Below are 19,269 nucleotides of genomic sequence, written 5' to 3'. Positions count from 1 at the left end.
GGGCCTGATCAAAGCTTTTGATAACATGTTGGAGTCATTGGATCTTGTCATATTTGAAGTCCAAGTTATTTCCATTATCAATTTTTCTTTTTCACTTAAACTGATTTTAGTTGGACTTCTTTGATTTGGAACCAAAATGATCCTGGTGGGAAAAAAGTGCTAACTGCAAAGCACAAATTTTCACATATTTCTTCTGCAAGAAACAGTGTTGAACTTCTCTCAATAAGAGAGCAGCACACATATATGAAACAAGCAGAGGCTATCTTGTCAAATTCCATAAATTTGAACTTTCTAAACCTGGAGGATTGGTTGCAATAAAATGGATGTTCTGCCTGTTTGGGAGCCTCTTTTCTGTCACAGGACAATACTATTTGGAGGTAGAGTAGTAATGTAGAGCTGCGATATCACAGGGAAGACAACTATTCTTGATGCTTCTGGGGATTTTTAGTATTCTGCTTTTTAAACTGAACTTCACATTAGAATTACCTTGGAGGTATAAAAAAATTCTTATGCCTGGATTTATCCCCAGAGGTTCTGATATAATTGGAATGGGGTGTTGCTCAGGCATTAGGAATTTTAAATTTTAAATCTTGAAATAATTTTAAACTTGCAGAAAAGTTGCAATAACAGTCAAAGAACTCTCAATTTTTACACTTTACTCAAATTTTTAACAATTTGGCACATTTGCTTTTTAAATTTCGCTTTCTCTTTTTTCCTGTCTCTCTCTCACACATACACTTGTATTCTATCTTTCTAATCAATTTGAGTGTAAGCTGCATATAGCATGCCTTTAGCTTTTAACATCTCAGTGAGTATTTCCTAAGAACAAGAATACTCCGTTATATAAATCTGACATAGTTTTCAAATTCAGGAGATCAAATGTGAATATGTTACATTTTATGCAACATGAAATCTTTTGTAAGAGGAAGAAATCATCCACACAGTTGACACTTCAGATTTATAAAAAGCATAAAATTAGCATAGATAAATTTTTGATGACTATTTAATGACACTAGATATAAGTATCTGCTACAGAATACATCACACTGTGAATGTGGGTCATTTTTTTCCACCACTAGACTGAGTCATTGAACACAGAAGATACATCAATTTTATCCGTTAGCAGCATGTACAATTCTTGATATATACTAGGTGATAAATGAAAGCATAAAGCATAAATGTTTAAATAAATAAATGACTGTGATTCATATAATATTTTAGAATTATTTATTAAATAAGTGATTTGGTACCTTAGCAAAAAAAATTATAATCACTAAGGTTTATGACAATTTCATTAAGACTTGCCAAAATTAAATTAGACACCTAACTAATTTTGAAAATAGAGAATGAATTTATCAATTTAAGGACATAAAGCTGAAAGTTCTATTAAATTTGGTAGATATCAAAATCAAGATTTGAAAGTTCTCAGTTCAAAACTATGATCAACCGCATCTGAAATTTTGTATTAGATTTAAAAATTACACTAGTAGCAGTTTAAGCAAAATCTGTTTCAATTCATTGCTAGTTCAATATGAGTTAAGTGAAAGTGTGAGCCAGGAAGTTAGAAAATAAAATCAACATTATTGATTAATGTTGAAAATAAAATCAACCTTAGCATTAATTAACCAAAGTACAGTGACTAGACCATTGGAATTGAACATAATCAGACTCTGAAGAAATGTTCCTCAGTCCCTTGAGGAACATGAGGGTTGTCAATCTTTTCTAGAGATGCTCATGAACAGGCTCTGTCCCACTGAAGAAATTCACCCGGATAGATTCTCATCATTTTATATCATTTTAAGTCAGACAAAGAGCTAGCTGAAATCCAAATTTTCTCTTTCTACTTGAAGTCAGCCACCTCAATGTGCAGGTTTCTTTTTTAATACTGATGTTTTTACATCCATTGTAAAAGTATCATTTAACTCAGGCACTTTTCCCAACATGTTAAAATAATGGGAAGGAATAGAAGTTGTCAATGTACCATAACAGAATAAATATCAGAAATTCTATCACTACATGAGCTATAAAGAGCACTAGAAGAGGAATCACATGAGCTTTCTGCCAAGGATGAAGGTCAAGGGAAAGTACAGAACAATTTGTAGCAGTGCACAATATTGGCTTGTTAAGATTCCCGAGCAATCTAGTTTTCAACCTTTACTTATTTGTGACAATCCAGGCTTTTAGCTTTTTCATTTGAAAAACTAGAAATTTGTTAACTTATCTCCTTTATCATGTTAAAGAATTACCCTTAATTAATTGATTTTTTAGGGGTTTATATCAAGAATAGGTGCAGAATTTTAAACTGAAACCTTTTTTTGTCCCTATCAAGAGGCAATGTACAGTATTTAAGAACTTCAGCAGAGGGCAGTCTTGTCAATAAAAACTTATAAAGCCATTAATTGAGGACATTTTGTTTTTCCTAACATAACACATGATATATATCTGAGCATATGTAAATATACTATTATGTCTTTGCATACAATTTAACCAAATGCATTTTAAATACTTATTGATTATATAACTGAATAAACTTTTCTACTCCTGGGTAATAGATTTCCTGCTTCATATCCCTTAGGTTTCTTCTGTTGTTATTATTCCATTTTGGTTGAAATGAATATTTAATTCATTCATGTTTAACTACTGAATTTATTTTCCTATGGCAAGAGAAACAACGTTAATTTTTATGAACCACTTGTCTAGGTTTTTATGTTTTTCTACTAATATTGGTAACTAGTCAATATCTATCAAGTTTCCCTCTAGATACACTACAAATCCTCTTTGCCTGCTGTCTCTTCTCTTTTCCTCCACGATGTCACTTCCCACTCATGTTTGATTAAGCTAGAAGTTTATTTCTAGGCTAAAAAATTTTTTTACAGTATTAGAAATTATTTCTGATTTATTTAAGTTTTAGAGCTATTTCATTAGTAATCGTTAACAGTTATTATCTATGTTGCCTTCCTTCCTTTCTACTATTTTCCTGGTCTTTTTGTGTTTGCATTAGAGGAGAAATTCTTTCAAAAATCATTGCCAGTGTAAAGTGTCTTTATTTGCCTTCACAATTAAATGGCAGAAATCTTACTTTAACAAGTTATCCCTTAGGAATTTGAAAAAAAGTTATTTTATTGCTTTTTAGCTTCCAAAATTTCAGATGAGAAGTCAAGGTCAGTATGATGTTCATGTTTCCATTGGCAATTTTTATTTTTTTCTTCCTATTTTGCATTTTAAGGATTTTAAAAATTTTCTCTTTATATTTCTATTCAGAAATGTCTCCAGAATCTTTTAGCAGTGTTTTTAACATTATTTTCTCTCTTAGTCACTTTCACATTTGAAAATTTTTCTATTATTTTATTGATGATTTATGGCTTACAATCTTTATATTTTCTTATTTTGTATCCCATATTAGGTCATAGATCTTATTTTGTATCCCATGTTAGGTCCCACAAATTTCTCATTTTGTATCCCATATGTTAGGTAAGTATCTAACATATTAGATACTTATCAAAACTTTTGAATTTATAGTCTCTAAAATTTTCTTTTACACTTATTTTCTCTTTGTTCTTTTGTGTTGTATTCTGAGAAAATACTTTAACATTATCTATACCTCTAATTCAATTTTTACTAGTTCATTCTGCCATTTAGACCATGAACTTTATTTTCTTTATATTTTATATTTTTTATTTCCATAGGTTTTGGGGGGACAGATGGTGTTTGGTTACATGAGTAAGTTCTTCAGTGCTGATTCGTGAGATTTTGGGTACACCCATCACCTGAGCCGTATACACTGAACCCAATTTGTAGGCTTTTATCCCTCACCCCCTTCCCACCCTTTCCTCCTGAGTCCCCAAAGTCCATTGTGTAATACTTATGCATTTGCATCCTCATAACTTAGGTCCCAATTATAAGTAAGAACATCCAATATTTGGTTTTCCATTCCTGAGTTACTTCACTTACAATAATAGTCTCCAATCCCACTCAGTTTGCTGCAAATGTCATTAATTCATTCCTTTTATGACTGAGTAGTATTCCAGTAGTATAAGTTCCAGTAGTATATGTGATATATATGTATATATACACACACACGTGATACATATACACATGTATATATAGGTGTGTATATATATACACGTGTATATATACAGATATATGTGATATATACACACATATATGTGAGATATATATATACACATATATCACAGTTTCTTTATCCACTTGTTGATTGATGGGCATTTGTGTTGGTTCCACATTTTCGTAATTGCAAACTGTGCTGCTGTAAACATACATGTGCAAGTATCTTTTTGTATAATGATTTATTTTCATCTGGGTAGATACACAATAGTGTGATTGCTAGATCAGATGGTAGTTTACTTTTAGTTCTTTAAGAAATCTCCACACTGTTTTCCATAGTGGCTGTACTAGTTTACATTCCCACCAGCAGTATAGAAGTGTTCCGTTTTCACTGCATCCACACCAACATCTATTGTTTTTGATTTTTGGTCATTTTGGTCATTTTTGGTGATTATGGTCATTCCTGTGGGAGTAAGGTGGTATTGCATTGATTTGCATTTTCCTGATCATTAGTGATGTTGAACATTTTTTCATGTTTGTTGGCCATTTGTATATCTTTTATTGAGAATTGTCTATTCATGTCCTTAGCCCACTTTTTATGGGATTGTTTGGTTTTTTTCTTGCTGGTTTGTTTGAGTTCATTGTAGATTCTGGATATTAGTCCTTTGCCAGATGTACAGATTGTAAAGATTTTCTCACACTCTGTGGGTTTTAAGTTTATTCTGCTGACTGTTCCTTTTGTTATGCAAAAGCTCTTTAGTTTAATTAAGTCCCAGCTATTTATCGTTGTTTTTATTGCATTTTCTTTTAGGTTCTTGGCCATGAAATTCTTGCCTAAGCCAATGTCTAGAAGGGTTTCTCCAAGATTATCTTCTAGAATTTTTATAGTTTCAGGTCTTAGATTTAAGTCCTTATCCATCTTTGGTTGGTTTTTGTATAAGGTGAGAGGTGAGGATCCAGTTTCATTATTCTACATGTGGTTTGCCAATTATCCCAGCACAATTTGTTGAATATGGTTTCCTTTCCTCACTATATGTTTTTGCTTGCTTTGTTGAAGATCATTCTGCAAGTATTTTGGTTTATTTCTGGGTTCTCTATTCTGTTCCATTGGTCTATGTGTCTATTTTTATACCAGTACCATGCTGTTTTGGTGACTATGGCCTTATAGTATAATTTGAAATCAGGTAGTGTGATGCCACCACATTTGTTCTTTTTGTTTAGTCTTGCTTTGGCTATGCAGGCTTTTTTTTGGTTCCATATGAATTTTAGGATTTTTTTTTCTAGTTCTGCAAAGAATGATGGTGGTATTATGATGGGAATTGCATTAAATTTGTAGATTGCTTTTGGTACTATGATCATTTTCACAATATTGATTCTACCCATCCATGAGCATGGGGTATGTTTCCATTTGTTTGTATCGTCTATGATTTCTTTCAGCAGTGTTTTGTAGTTTTCCTTGTGGAGATCTTTTATCTCCTTGGTTAGGTATATTCCTATATATATTTGCAGGTATTGTAAAAGGAGTTGAGTTCTTGATTTGATTGTCAGCTTGGTCGCTGTTGGGGTATAGGAAGGCTACTGATTTGCATACATTAATTTTGTATCCTGAAACTTTGATGAATTCATTTATGAGATCTAGGAGCTTTTTGGAGGAGTCTTTAGGGTTTTCTAGGTATACAATCATATCATCAGCAAACAGCAACAATTTGTGCTATTCTTTACCAATTTGGATGCCTGTTATTTCTTTCTCTTGTCTGATTGCTCTGGCTAAAATTTCCAGTACTACACTGAACAGAAGTGGTGAAAGTGGGCATCCTTGTCTTGTTCCAGTTCTCAGAGGGAATGTTTTCAACTTTTCCCCACTCAGTATTAACTTGGTTGTGGGTTTGTCATAGATGGCTTTTATCACACTGAGGTGTGATCCTTGTATGCTGATTTCTTCTGCGTTATAATCATAAAGTGATTTTGTCAAATGCCTTTTCTGTATCTATCAAGATGATCTTTTGATTTTGTTTTAAATTCTGTTTGTGTGGTGTATTACATATTGACTTGTGTAAGTTAAATCATCCCTGCATCCCTGGTATGAAATCACTTGATCATGGTGGATTATGTTTGACATGTTGTTGGATTTAGTTAGCTAGTATTTTGTTAAGGATTTTAGCATCTATGTTTTCATTTGTGGTTATATCCTTTCCTGGTATTAGGATGATACTGGCTTCAGAGAATGATTTAGGGAGAATTCCCTCTTTCTCTATATTGTAGATTAATATCAATAGAATTGGTACCAATTCTTCTTTGAATGTCTGATAGAATTCTGCTGTGAATCTGTCTGGTCCTGCACTTTTTTTGTTGTTGGTAATTTTTAAATTACCATTTCAATCTTGCTTCTTGTTATTGATCTGTTCAGGGTATCTAATTCTTCCTGATGTAAGCTAGAAGGGTTGTATGTTTCCAGGAATTTATTCATCTCCTCTAAGTTTCCTAGTTTACGTGCATAAAGGTGTTATAGTAGCCCTAAATGATCTTTTGTATTTCTGCGTGTCAGTTGTAATATTTCTTGTTTTGTTTCTTACTGAGGTTATTTGGATTTTCTCTCATCTTGGTTAATCTTGTGAATGGTCTATCAATTTTATTTATCTTTTCAAAGAACCAGCTTTTTGTTTCTTTTTTTGTTTGTTTGTTTCAATTTGATTTAGATCTGCTCTGATCTTGGTTATTTCCTTTCTTCTGTTGGGTTTGGATTTGGTTTGTTCTTGTTTCTCTAGTTCCTTGTGGTGTGACCTTGGATTGTTTAGAAAGACTTAGGAAGTTTCCCAGTCTTTTCGATGTAGGCATTCAGGGCTATGAACTTTCCTCTTAGTACCACCTTTGCTGTATCTCAGAGGTTTTGATAGGTTGCATCATTATTGTCATTCATTTTGAAGAATTTTTTAATTTACATCTTGATTTCGTTGTTGACCCAATGATCATTCTGGAGCAAGTTATTTAATTTCCACATATTTGCATGGTTTTGAAGTTTCCCTTTGGAGTTGATTTCCAGTTTTATTCTACTCTAGTCTCAGACCGTATTTGATATAATTTCAATTTTCTTAAGTTTATTGAGACTTGTTTTGTGGACTATCATATGGTCTATTTTGGAGAAAGTTCCATGCACTGTTGAATAGAACGTATACTCTGCGGTTGTTGGGTAGAATGTTCTGTAAATATCTGTTAAGTCTCTTTGTTCCAGGGTATAGTTTAAATCCATTGTTTCTTTCTGTGACTTTCTTTTAAATACATTGAGACTTTCTGTTTTGATGACTTGTCTAGTGCCCTCAGTACAGTATTGAAGTTCCCCACTATTATTGTGTTCCTGTCTATCCCATTTCTTAGGCCAACTAGTACTTGTTTTATAAATTTAGGAGCTCCAGAGTTAGTTAGGTGCATACATATTTAGGATTGTGATATTTTCCTGTTGGGCAAGGCCTTTTATCATATATAATGTCCCTCTTTGTCTTTTTAAACTGCTGTTGCTTTAAAGTTTGTTTTGTCTGATATAAGAATAGCTACTCCTGCTTGCTTTTGGCATCCATTTGCATGGAATGTCTTCTTCCACCTCTTTACCTTAAGTTTATGTGAGTCCTTATGTGTTAGATGTATCTCTTGAAGGTAGCAGATAATTGGTTGGTGAATTCCTATCCATTCTGCCATTCTGCATCTTTTAAGTGGAACATTTAGACCATTTACATTCAATATTACTTTTGAGATGTGAGGAACTATTTCATTTATCATGCTAATTGTTTTTTTAATTGTATTTTTGTTTTATATGTCCTGTAAAATTCATGCTTTAAAGAGGTTCTGTTTTGATGTGTCCAGGATTTGTTTCAAGATTTAGAGCTCCTTTTATCAGTTCTTGTAGTGCTGGCTTAGTAGTGGTGACTCACTCAGCATTTGTCTGAAAAAGACTGTATCTTTCCTTCATTTATGAAGGTTAGTTTTGCCGAGTACAAAGTTCTTTGCTGACAATTGTTTTGTTTAAGGAGACTGAAGCTAGGGCCCTATCTTCAGGGCTTACAAGCCCTTCTAGCTTGTAAGGTTTCTGCTGAGAAATCTGTTGTTAATCTGACAGGTTTCCCTTTATAGGTTACCTGGTGCTTTTCCCTCGTGGCTCTTAAGATTCTTTTCTTTGTGTTAACTTTAGATAACAATGTGCTAGGCAATCATCTTTTTATGATGAATTTCCCAGGTATTCTTTGAGCTTCTTGTATTTGGATGTCTAGGTCTCTAGGAAGGCCAGTGGAGTTTTCTTCATTTATTCCCCCAAATATGTTTTCCAAACTTTTAGATTTATCTTCCTCCTCAGGAACACCAATTATTCTTAGGTTTGGTCATTTAATGAAACTTTTAGATTTATCTTCCTCCTCAGGAACACCAATTATTCTTAGGTTTGGTCATTTAATGAAATCCCAAACTTTTTGGAGTCTTTGTTCATTTTTTCTTTGTCTTTGTTGGACTGGGCTAATTTACAAACTTTATCTTTGAGGTTGAGGTTTTTTCTTCTGCCTGTTTGATTCTATTGCTGAGACTTCCCACAGTATTTTGCATTTCTTAAAGTGCATCCATTATTTCTCGAAGTTTTGATTGTTTTTTATTTATGCTATCTATTTCACTGAAGATGTCTCTTCTCATTTCTTGTATTATTTTTTGATTTCCTTAAATTGAACTTCACCTTTCTCTGATGGCTTCTTGATTAGGTTAATAACTGACCTTTTGAATTCTTTTGCAGGTAAATCATGGATTTCTTTTTTGTTTGGATCCATTGCTGGTGAACTAGTGTGATTATTTGGGGGTGTTAAAGAACCTTGTTTTGTCATATTACTAGAATTGTTTTTCTAGTTCTTTCTCATTTGGGTAGACTATGTCAAAAGGAAAGTCTAGGACTCAAGGCTGCTGTTCAGATTCTTTTGCCCATGGGGTGTTCCCTTGACATAGTACTTTCCCCTTTTCCTAGGGATGTGGCTTCCTGAGAGCTGAGCTGTAGTGATTGTTATCACTCTTCTGGATCTAACCACCCAGCGGGTCTACCAGGCTCTGGGCTGGTACCTGGGGTTGTTTGCACAGAGTCATATAATGTGAATCATAGACCATGTGCTTTAAAACAATGTTCTTAATTTATTGAAATTATTTTCCTTCTATAGTGATAGCTTATTTTTCTAAATTTAGTATTCCTGAGAATATAATTTTAATAAGAAAAAAATTGTGCCTCTTTTTTTATGTCTGCTTTCTGGGGCTGAAGGTGATATGGAGGTGGATTTGTTTTTGAGTAAGTCCTGTAAATGACATATGTTTCCTCATGTGCTTGGTAAACTTAGAGAAATATTGTGCTGATGAGGAGTGTCCACAATGAACGGTATTGATAGCTGGAGCACATATTCTCAGTCAAGGAGAGAAATCCTGTTTGCCTGTCAGTGAATACATTTCCTGATAGTAAAATTTCCTTTAAATGTGTTTGTAATGCAATATTTTTTAAAACCTGTTATTGCTGGTGACAGAGCAGGAGTATCACCATCATGGACAAGCACTATCATTTTAAGTTCACCTTGATCAAAAACTGCCTAAATCCAAAGGTCATCAGCCTACTGGCTAAGGTCAGCATTACCATAAACCACAAATAATATCTCTGACCAAAAAAATTCCAAACCCCTCCCCTACCAGAGGCATGCCAGACCTGAGATAATCTCACCACCACCCAGAAACAATCCGACTCCACCATAAACTTCTCCCCTACACAGAAACATTTCAAGCTGTGATAAGCCCCCTCACTGCAAAACCAATGTATACTCTTAGTCTGTGAGAGAGCACTCCTGACCAAAATTGGCCAGAAGCTCCTCTCAGGTTTATTTCTCTAAAATAAACCTGTCTTTGACTGTTAAGCTGAATTGCATGTTTCTTTCCTCTTTCTTTAGTTCTTACAGTTGGTATCTTAAGTATGTACTACAATTGTATAGACAGCCTTTCTTTGACCTTTTTTTTTATATTGACAAACATATCTGATTCACTACTCCCCACATCTATTTGGTTCTGAGGGTCTGAAAGAGTCCTCTCAATTGTCCTTGAGACTTTCTTTGAAAGCCACTGACTGACAATTGCTGCACAAATTTTGAAGCCGGCATTCCTAATTTTTGTACGCTTGGAAGTAATAACTCATTTGGCCAAAAGAGATTATAAACTGTTATTAATTTTATGATACAGATTGATTTTGGAGATGTCACAAAGAAAAAAAATGTACTGAATTCAATGTAATATTCTACTTAAGCAAAAATCATTGAGAGCAATGGGCAGAAGCATTATAATATCACAATAGGTTTGTATACACTGTCAGTGTTTTTAACAGATGTTGCAGACATGAAGGGCTATGGATGATTTTAATAACAAAAACAAGACTGTTGTACATATGTTAATGTATCCAATAGTATTCACTAAAGAAATTGAATTGTTTTCTTTAGCACCTGTGGAATAATTGCCAACATTAACTATTTATTACAACATCCCTCAAAACTATTTTCTGTAGTACATCTACATCAGAATCACTTGGGCTATTTATAAAAAATGCAGATTTCCAGGTTCAGTTAAAGACAAAAGAAATCAATATCTATGGAGCTAGAGCTGTGGAAACAAATATTTACTGAGCAAAGTGTTGGGATCTGTTACAGTTGCTGGCGGCCTCACAAGACACAGGTCAGACCAGGTCCCTGTGTAGGTGGAGTTTCTATACTCCTTGATGAATGCATAAAATAAATAATCAAAGAAATAAAGTAAAAGTAAACTTTCAGATAGTTATAAGGGTCATTTATTCACCACTAATGTCTGTGACTTCCCACTCATCTCCCCTTATCATCTGACAAGTCATTTATGAACAATGCCATGGCTCAGGAATACCGCTACACTTGCATCTTTCCTGAAAAAAATAGAGCCAAGTCAAGATAAAACAATCAATAAAAGGCACAGCATGGCTAATAAGCAGCATTGGTGAGTGAGCACTCAAACCAGAAAACTTTTACTTGTTTAAACAAGTTTTATTTCCGTGGTTTTGAATTTTATTTAAAAATATAAGTAAATGAATTATATGACTAATAATGTAAAGAACCATTAGCAATACTTTGGAAGTAAATTCTGGATGTTTTCAACAAAATCCGAGAGCTAGGAAGAGCTCTGGGAGAAAATAATTTTATAATAAATGGGGTCTTCTTGGAACAGGAGTATTATAATTGAGCTTGTTAAATTTGCTATGTTTACTGAAAATTGTGAATTTAATTAGCTTTATAAACACTTTAATGGTAACTACTAGTAGATTAGAAATATGGGTCAGAACTTTTTTTTTTTTTAAACCACTGGAGTGAAAAGAAAAGGCAGTATAAAGTCTTGGTCAACTCAGCAAAAGTCAGGAAACAAAATAAATCAAAAGCAAAACAAACAAGCAAAGACAAAAATAAGATACCAATCATAAGAACAAATGTACTAATCAGTACTACAAATGGTTTAATTCCATTAAATCTCTCCCATAAGTGATTTGTAGCTGGATTTGTATGAAAAAGCCAAATCCAATGATAAACTATTTATAACAACAAAAAAAGAGATAGGGATATAAGTATCACACACACACACACACACAAATAACAGAAGGCTGAAAGTTTTAATATCAGACAAACTAATAAGTAAATAAACAACTGCAATGAACAGTTATATGGATAGTTGCAAAATATGTGTCTATATATTAAGGCAAACCATACGAAATATACTCTCCAAATTTGATATAAAAATCCATCTAGTAAGCTGTGCATAGTGGCTTATGCCTGTAATCCCAGCACTTTAGGAGGTTGAGGCAGGAATATGTTTGAGATTAGGACTTTGAGACCAGCCTGGGCAACATAGCGAGACCCCGTCTCTACAAAAAATAGAAGAAAATAGCTGGGCATGGTGGTGTATACCTAAAATCCTAGCTACTCAGGAGGCTGAGGTAAGAGGATTGTTTGAACCCAAGAGGTCGAGGCTGGAGTGAGCCATGATTGTGCCACTGCACTCCATCCTTGGTGACAGGGCAAGGCCCTATCTCAAAACATCTCACAGATGTTTGTACCCATCTGGGTACTTTAGCTTCTGAAAAATGATGATTCATTTTTAAACAGTTAAATAAAAATGTATTTATTAACATATATAAAGAAAAGGAAAGCAAATTTAGATAAAAACAGAGAGCCATGGTTCTTTTCTGGGCCATATTACATTCATATACACAGAAAATAAATCACGGAAGAGCGGATATATATATAAGAAAATTAGTGACAGTGTCCAGTTGTATTTCAGATGACAACAGCACACAATTTTTAGCTTCATTCTTTCACATTGTAGCCATTACAAAACTCTTACATTTAATTAAAGGACTGAAAACTTCTTAGTCTTCTAAATGACTATAATGCCACCACTTTGAAGTTTTGTTATGCTAGTTAAATAGCATAATGTATAAAAATGCCTGGCACTGTGCTTTGCACATGCTGAGTGCTCAGTAACAGATGACAATCTTATTTTAAAGAGACCTTGTCCTATCTGAATTTTCCAAATAAGTGCTAATAAAGCTTTTGTTTATCACCTAGCCCAGAATAGAATTTATACTCTTGATTCACAGTAAAACAGAATTTTCAAAATCTCATTTACAATTATCAACACTTGTTAGGATGAGAAAAAGTAAAGCAGATATTATCCTATATAACTGGAATTTTCTTCTGCAGTGCCTTGGTATTCATTGAAAATAGTTGGATTTCAATAATACGTATGAGTTGCCTCAATTTTTAAAAATTAACTAAAATTAACTATATGCAAGTGGTATGATTCACTTAGAAAACAAATGTTTGCTTTCTTAAATATGGCTCCTTGAGCCAATAGTTATTCGATCCCCCTTCCTTATGCCTATGAAATAAGAAGAAATAAATCAATGAAAGCAATCACTTGCCCCCACACCCTAACACATACCCTTAGAGAGAGAGACCACAAGTTTGGTTCCCATGAACAGAAGCAGGTGGAGGTGGAAGGAGCCATGTTCACTAGGTATAACATGATTGATGTTAAAAAAAAATCAGTAGAAGGGAACTCTGATATCTAGCTCTACTATGCTCCCCCGAGAGATGACAAAGATCTGAATCCAAAGCACCCAAGACATGGTTCTCATGCAACCATTTAACACTATGTCAGCTTTAAATTACATCTATCCCAAGAATGGTCCTCAGAGCCAGCAGTGGGGCCAGAGATGAATGGAAGCCCACCTGCATTGTTGAGGATGATCTTCTTTTCTCAGTCTAACAATTTAAATGCTAATCTCTTTCAGACAGCATCACAGACACACCCACAAATCATGTTTTAAGTTCAGGGGTACAGACGCAGGTTTGTTTCATAGGTAAGCTTGTGCTGCAGGGGGTTGTTGTACAGATTATTTTATCTCCCAGGAATTAAGCCTACTACCTAATAGTTATTTTTCTGATCCTCTTTATCCTTCCACCCTCCACCCTCCAAGAGGCCCCAGTATGTGGTGTTCCCCTCTATGAGTCAATGTGTTCTCATAATTTAGCTTCCACTTATAAGTGAGAACATGAAGTATTTGCTTTTCAGTTTTTGTGTCAGTTTGCTAAAGATAATGGCCTCCAGCTCCATCCATATCCCTGAAAAGGACATGATCTTATTCTTTTTTATGGCTGCATAGTATTCCTTGGTGTATATGTACCACATTTTCCTTACTAGTCTATCATTGATGGGCATTTGGGTTGATTCCATGTCTTTGCTATTATGAACAGTACTGCAATGAACACTTGCATGTATGCGTCTTTATAATAGAATGATTTATATTCCTCTGGGTATATACCCAGTAATGGGATTGCTGGGTCGAGTGGTAGCTCTGTCTTTAGGTTTTTGAGGAACTGCCACACTGTCTTCCACAATGGCTGAACTACTTTACACACCCACCAAGAGTGTATAAGCACTTCTTTTTCTACACAACTTCACTGGCATTTATTTTTTTACTTTTTAATAATAGTCATTCTGACTGGTATGCGATGATATCTCATTGTGGTTTTGATTACTTTTTCTTGAATGATCAGTGATGTTGAGCTTCTTTTCATATGTTTGTTGGTTGTCATGCATTTTCTTAAGTTAATACATGCACAAATGCAAGTCAATCATTTTACTCAGAGCCAGGCATATAGTAAGAGTTCTAGAAATGATATCTTTTATTATTGCTGTTGTTACTATTGTTTTTTATAATTAATAAAATACATGGCTGCTATGGTTTGAATATGTCCCTCAAAGTTCATGTGTTAGAAGCTTGATCCCCAGTGTGGAGGTTTTTGGAGGTCGAAACTTTAAGAATTGTTTAGGTCATGAAGGCACAAACCTTATAAATGGCTTAATACAATTATTGAGTAGTGGGTTTGTTATTACAGGAGCAGATTCCTTATAAAAGGACAAGTTAAGCCTCATTCTCGTTCTTTCTCTCTCTTTTTGCCCTTCTCCCATAAGATGACACAGTAAGAAGTCCCTTACCAGATGCTGGCACCTTTATATTGGACTTCCCAGCCTCCAGAATTGAGAAATAAATTTCTTTCTTTATAATTTGCCTGGTTTGTGGTATTTTGTTACAGCAGCACAAAGCAGGCTAAGACAAGAAATTAGTAAGGGAGGAGCAGGCTAGAAAAGCCTAGATTGCCATAAATTTTGCATTGAGAGCGATTTCAGTGAGGGCTCAGAAGGAGAGGATAACTGTAGGGAAAGTCTGAAACTTCTTAGAGATTACTTTTGTGGTTCTGAGGAGAATGTTCGTAGAGTAAACACCATTCTGACGAGGTCTTAGATGGAAAAGAAAAATGTCTTACTGGAAACTGGAGTAAAGACCATCCTTATTATGAAGTGGCAAAAATACTTGGCAGAATTCTGTTCATGCCCTATGGCTTTATGGAAGGTAATTTAAGAGAGGTGAACCAGGATATCTGATGGAAGAAACATCTCAGCAGCAAAGCATTCAGTGGGCTGCATGGCTTCTTTCAAGCACATATAGTAAAATGTGAGGAGAGAGAAATGATTTAAAGATGGAATTTATAATATACAGTGAAGACTAATAGAAAAATTTGGAAAATTCTCAGCCTGGCCATATAAAGAATTTAAAAGCATGTTTGGGAGAGAATAAGAAGGATTTGGCCAAGTGGTCATTTGCTGAAAAGATTTTTCTGGCTAGAAGAAAGCCGAGTTCTATTCATAAGACAATGGGAGAATGACCTGGAAGACATTTCCCAGATCATGGAGGCAAGTTAGGACCTTAAGGGCAAGGCTTCTGGAGAGGTGCCTGACAGACCTCAGCATTCACTGCCCTGTGCTGCCTCATAACACTTGTCTGGGAGAGCTACGGGCACAAAACTCCAACCTGTGAGAGCTGCTCAGGAGTGAACTGAGATAAGCAAAGCTGTGGAGGTGAGGCTGCCTGGGGAATTGGGGGCCCAATCCCTGACCCAGTGGGTCTAGAAGGTGGGACATGGAGTCAAAGACTATTCTCAACCCTTAGGATTTAATACGGTTTGCCCTGCTGGGTTTTGGACTTACTTAAGGCCAATTGCCCCTCTTTTCTTGCCTATTTTTCCCAGGAATGGAAATGTCTATCATATGCCTGTCCCACCATTGAATTTTAGAAGTAGGTAACTTGTTTTGATTCCACAGGCTCATGGCTGGAGAATTTGCCTCAGGATGAATTGTGCCTTGAGTCTCATCCATATCTGACTTGAGTGAAACTCTGGACTTTGGACTTTTAAGTTGGAGCTGGAATGCGTTACAGTGTGGGGGCTACTGGAATGGAGGAAATGTATTTTGCATGTGTGAAGGACATAAATTTGGGGGCCCAGGGGTGAAATGCTATGATTTGAATGTGTCCCACAAAGTTCACCTCGTTGGAGGCCTGGAGGTATTGGGAGGTGGAACCTTTAAAAGGTGTTAGGTCATGAAGGCATCACCCCCATGGATGGATCCATGCTGTTATCACAGGAGTGGGTTTGTCATCACGTGAGTTGGTTTCTTTTAAAAGTGTGAGTTTACTCTCTGTCTCTGTCTCCCTCTCTTTGCCCTTCTGCCATGGGATGATGCAGCAAGAAGGTCTCTGCCAGAGGCTAGCACCTTGATATTGAACTTTCCATCCTCCCAAACTGTGAGAAATCAATTTCTCTTCTTTATAAAGTACCCAGTTTGTGACAGTCTGTTATAGCAGCACAAATAGACTAAGATAATCGCTGAAGTTGTATATAATTTCTCCCTCAGATATTATTTAGTTTCAACTAATTTCTTGGTTCATTTCTAAAATCACTCAGGTATTTCAAAAGAGATACAGTTGAACAAGTGGGCATAAATAGCATATCAGTTACTACCCTCACACTGGCAAGAACCAGTCTAACTAGTACCAACATCCTTTACGTTAACATATGAAGGGCAAGTTCTGGCAAACTAAAATCCTTTGCAGTTCAATTCTTAGACTTATTAGATAAGAGAACACAGGTGTTTTATACCTTGACTCCAGTAGTGCTTCAGGTATAGATTCCCCTGGTACCTGTGGACAAAACAGAGAATAAGATACAATCCATATTTGTATATTTGTAAGTGGTGAAACCACTACTCTGCCCATTGAAAGACTATAACGCATGCCACAGATACTTTTCCTCCTATTCTGAACAAGATTCTGACCAATATTTTTCTCACATACTTGGATGAAGAGACTTTTAGTTTGGATTTTAATATTCACAATCTGTAAATTCTTCCTCTAGATCTTCCACAGCTAAAGATACAGATGGAAATTTGTTAGGCAAAGAAAATGCAAAAGGAGTAACAATATCGGTCTGTGTTTGCATAATAGCGAAGGAGAAACTCTCTTGTTACCCATCACCCTACATGGAAAAGTAGAGTCCATAGCTTTTGAAAAAGAAAAAAATATTGAGTGACTGGACTAGGTGAAAGGAGCAGGGCTGGTCTTCATGGAGAGAGGGACAGCTGATACAATATTAGAGGTACTTCTTTAGACTGGAAGACAGTCTATAATTAAGATACCAAGCAGGAAAACTGAATATATCCAATGACACAGTCAGAGAGCTTAATGTTCTTGAGTAACATCCAAAGTGAGAACAAGAGTGTGATAATGGTTTAATTTTGTTAAAACTCTGGAATGTTTGATTATGTTCAATATGTATTAATTATAAGCTAGTTATATGGGCAAAAAAGTTAAGGTATTTTCAGACTTAAACTGTTGATGGTATAAAGAAATGCAAAAGATGTTAAATTAGCTTAGCTAATTTTTAACAATGTTGCCCAGGCTAGTCTTAAACGCCTGGGCTCAAGTGATCTTCCTGCCTTTGCCTTCCAGTGTGCTGGGATTACAGGGGTGAGCCACCATGTCCAGCCTATAATTTCTTAAAATGTATATTTCTTGCCTTACTTTGATCAGTAGAAGCCTTAAAATAAGACCTGGTAAGATGGTTATCACTGACTGGGTCCTAAAATCAGGGAGAAGGGTTTCAATGTATCATTGATAGCTATAATATTTGCTCTAGGTTTTTTTTTTTTTAAAACACTATCTATCAGGAAATAGAGTATTTCATTTGATTCCCAGTTTGCTAAGAATAATTGTGAACAGATGCAGAACTGTATCAAATATTTTTCTGAATGTTTCTCCTTTAATCTGTTAATGTGTTGAATTACCTTAATTGGTTTTATAATGCTTCATTATTGGGATCTCATTGACTCTTTAATCCGTGGTAGTTTGCTTTGTTGTCAGTTGAACTGCTCTTGCTAAGTTAACTAAGTAGTTCCTTGGTCCTCAATCCAGCTAGTAAGTGACTTATCATTAATATCATGAAGTACTGATTACCCTCCTTGTAACACTCCTTGCTCTTAGTTGCTTTGAAATCCTAGTCTCTTGGTTTTCCTCTTCCTTCTGATGACTTCTTAATTTTTCCTTTGGTTTCTTTATCCTCTGGTGTTCCTAAGGACCCTTGGAGCGCCTACCTCTTATAAAATCAAATATGTGTTTATGTTCTCCAAACCTCCACATGTGGTCCAAATTTCTTTTCTGAGCTGCAGTCACGAATATCAAAGTGCCTACTTCAACTTTCCACTTGGAATGAGTTTACAGATACTCCAAAATGTTCAAAACAGAACTCATCTTCCAACTTTTCTTCTTTCTCCTACTTTTTGGCTTCTAAACCTATTCTTCCTCCAGTGATTCCCTCAGGTCACAGTACTACATGCATTCAGGAGTGAAAGGAGAGCCTAAATGTCATCACAGACTCCTCCTCCTTTTTCTAGCCTCCAAATCCATCACACAGACTATTGATTCTTTCTCCTAAATATTTCTCATAGTCATACATTTCTTTCCATCTCTAGACACTAATTTGGCCAAAGCCATCATTCTTCTTATGATATTGCTACATTTCTTCATTTTCATTCAGCCTTTCTCTGTCTCATAAACTCCCTCCTTTCTCTTTCTTTGTCCCTCTCTTCCTTTCCTCTTTCTCATTCTCTTTCTTCCCTCTCTCTCTTCTTTCTTTCCTTCCTTTCTTGTTTACTCTTTTTCTCCTCCTTTCTTACTATAATTTTAAATATCTGCCCTAAATGAAAATATTTTCGTTCATAGGAAATAACTTACCAGTAGTTCTTTATACAACATCATTCTTAAAATATACACTTTTAAATGTTAATTAATAGAATTTAATTGAAGAGTATGACAGCAACATTAAAAAGGTCTAAGTTTTAAAAATGATTTCATTCATTTTTTGGGTTAATTTGTCTGGCAAATTCTATTACTAATTTCTAGTAATAGAATATCTGTTTGCTGATCATAAACCAAGACACATAATCTGTAACTGTGAGTTCAATTATGATGCATTGGTGGTTTTGTCAAAATAATTGTTCCTAGAATGTAGAACAAATACTTTTGTTTACTCTTTCCTTATTTCATCTACAACAATTTTCTACCTGTCTATTAAGGCTAAATTGGTAGCAATATATCTCTGGCCAAAAAAAAAAAAAAAAAAAAAAAAAAAAAAAAAAAAAAAATAGAACATATATAAGACCAAGGTAAAAAGCAAAACTATGTATAATTTTGAACAAGTTACTCTAAGATACCTGAGGAACATTTAGACTGAAATATCAGTAGGA

The 19,269-nt window shown here is 34.9% G+C and overlaps 1 long non-coding RNA gene across 1 annotated transcript in view; it reads right to left on the bottom strand.

Annotated features, from left to right (window-relative positions):
* Window positions 1-16,672, bottom strand: part of LOC144332680 (uncharacterized) — a 249,614-nt gene extending 232,942 nt beyond the window's left edge. The window contains exon 1 of the long non-coding RNA XR_013400647.1: window positions 16,629-16,672. This is a non-coding gene — a long non-coding RNA (uncharacterized LOC144332680). The remainder of the gene's footprint in view (window positions 1-16,628) is intronic.
* Window positions 16,673-19,269: the final 2,597 nt, after the last annotated feature.

The sequence above is a fragment of the Macaca mulatta genome, chromosome 11, assembly GCF_049350105.2.
Source record: "Macaca mulatta isolate MMU2019108-1 chromosome 11, T2T-MMU8v2.0, whole genome shotgun sequence".
Classification (NCBI taxonomy): Eukaryota; Metazoa; Chordata; class Mammalia; order Primates; family Cercopithecidae; genus Macaca; species Macaca mulatta.
The sequence above is the reverse complement of the archived record's forward strand: the minus strand, read 5'-3'. Positions and strand labels throughout refer to the sequence as shown.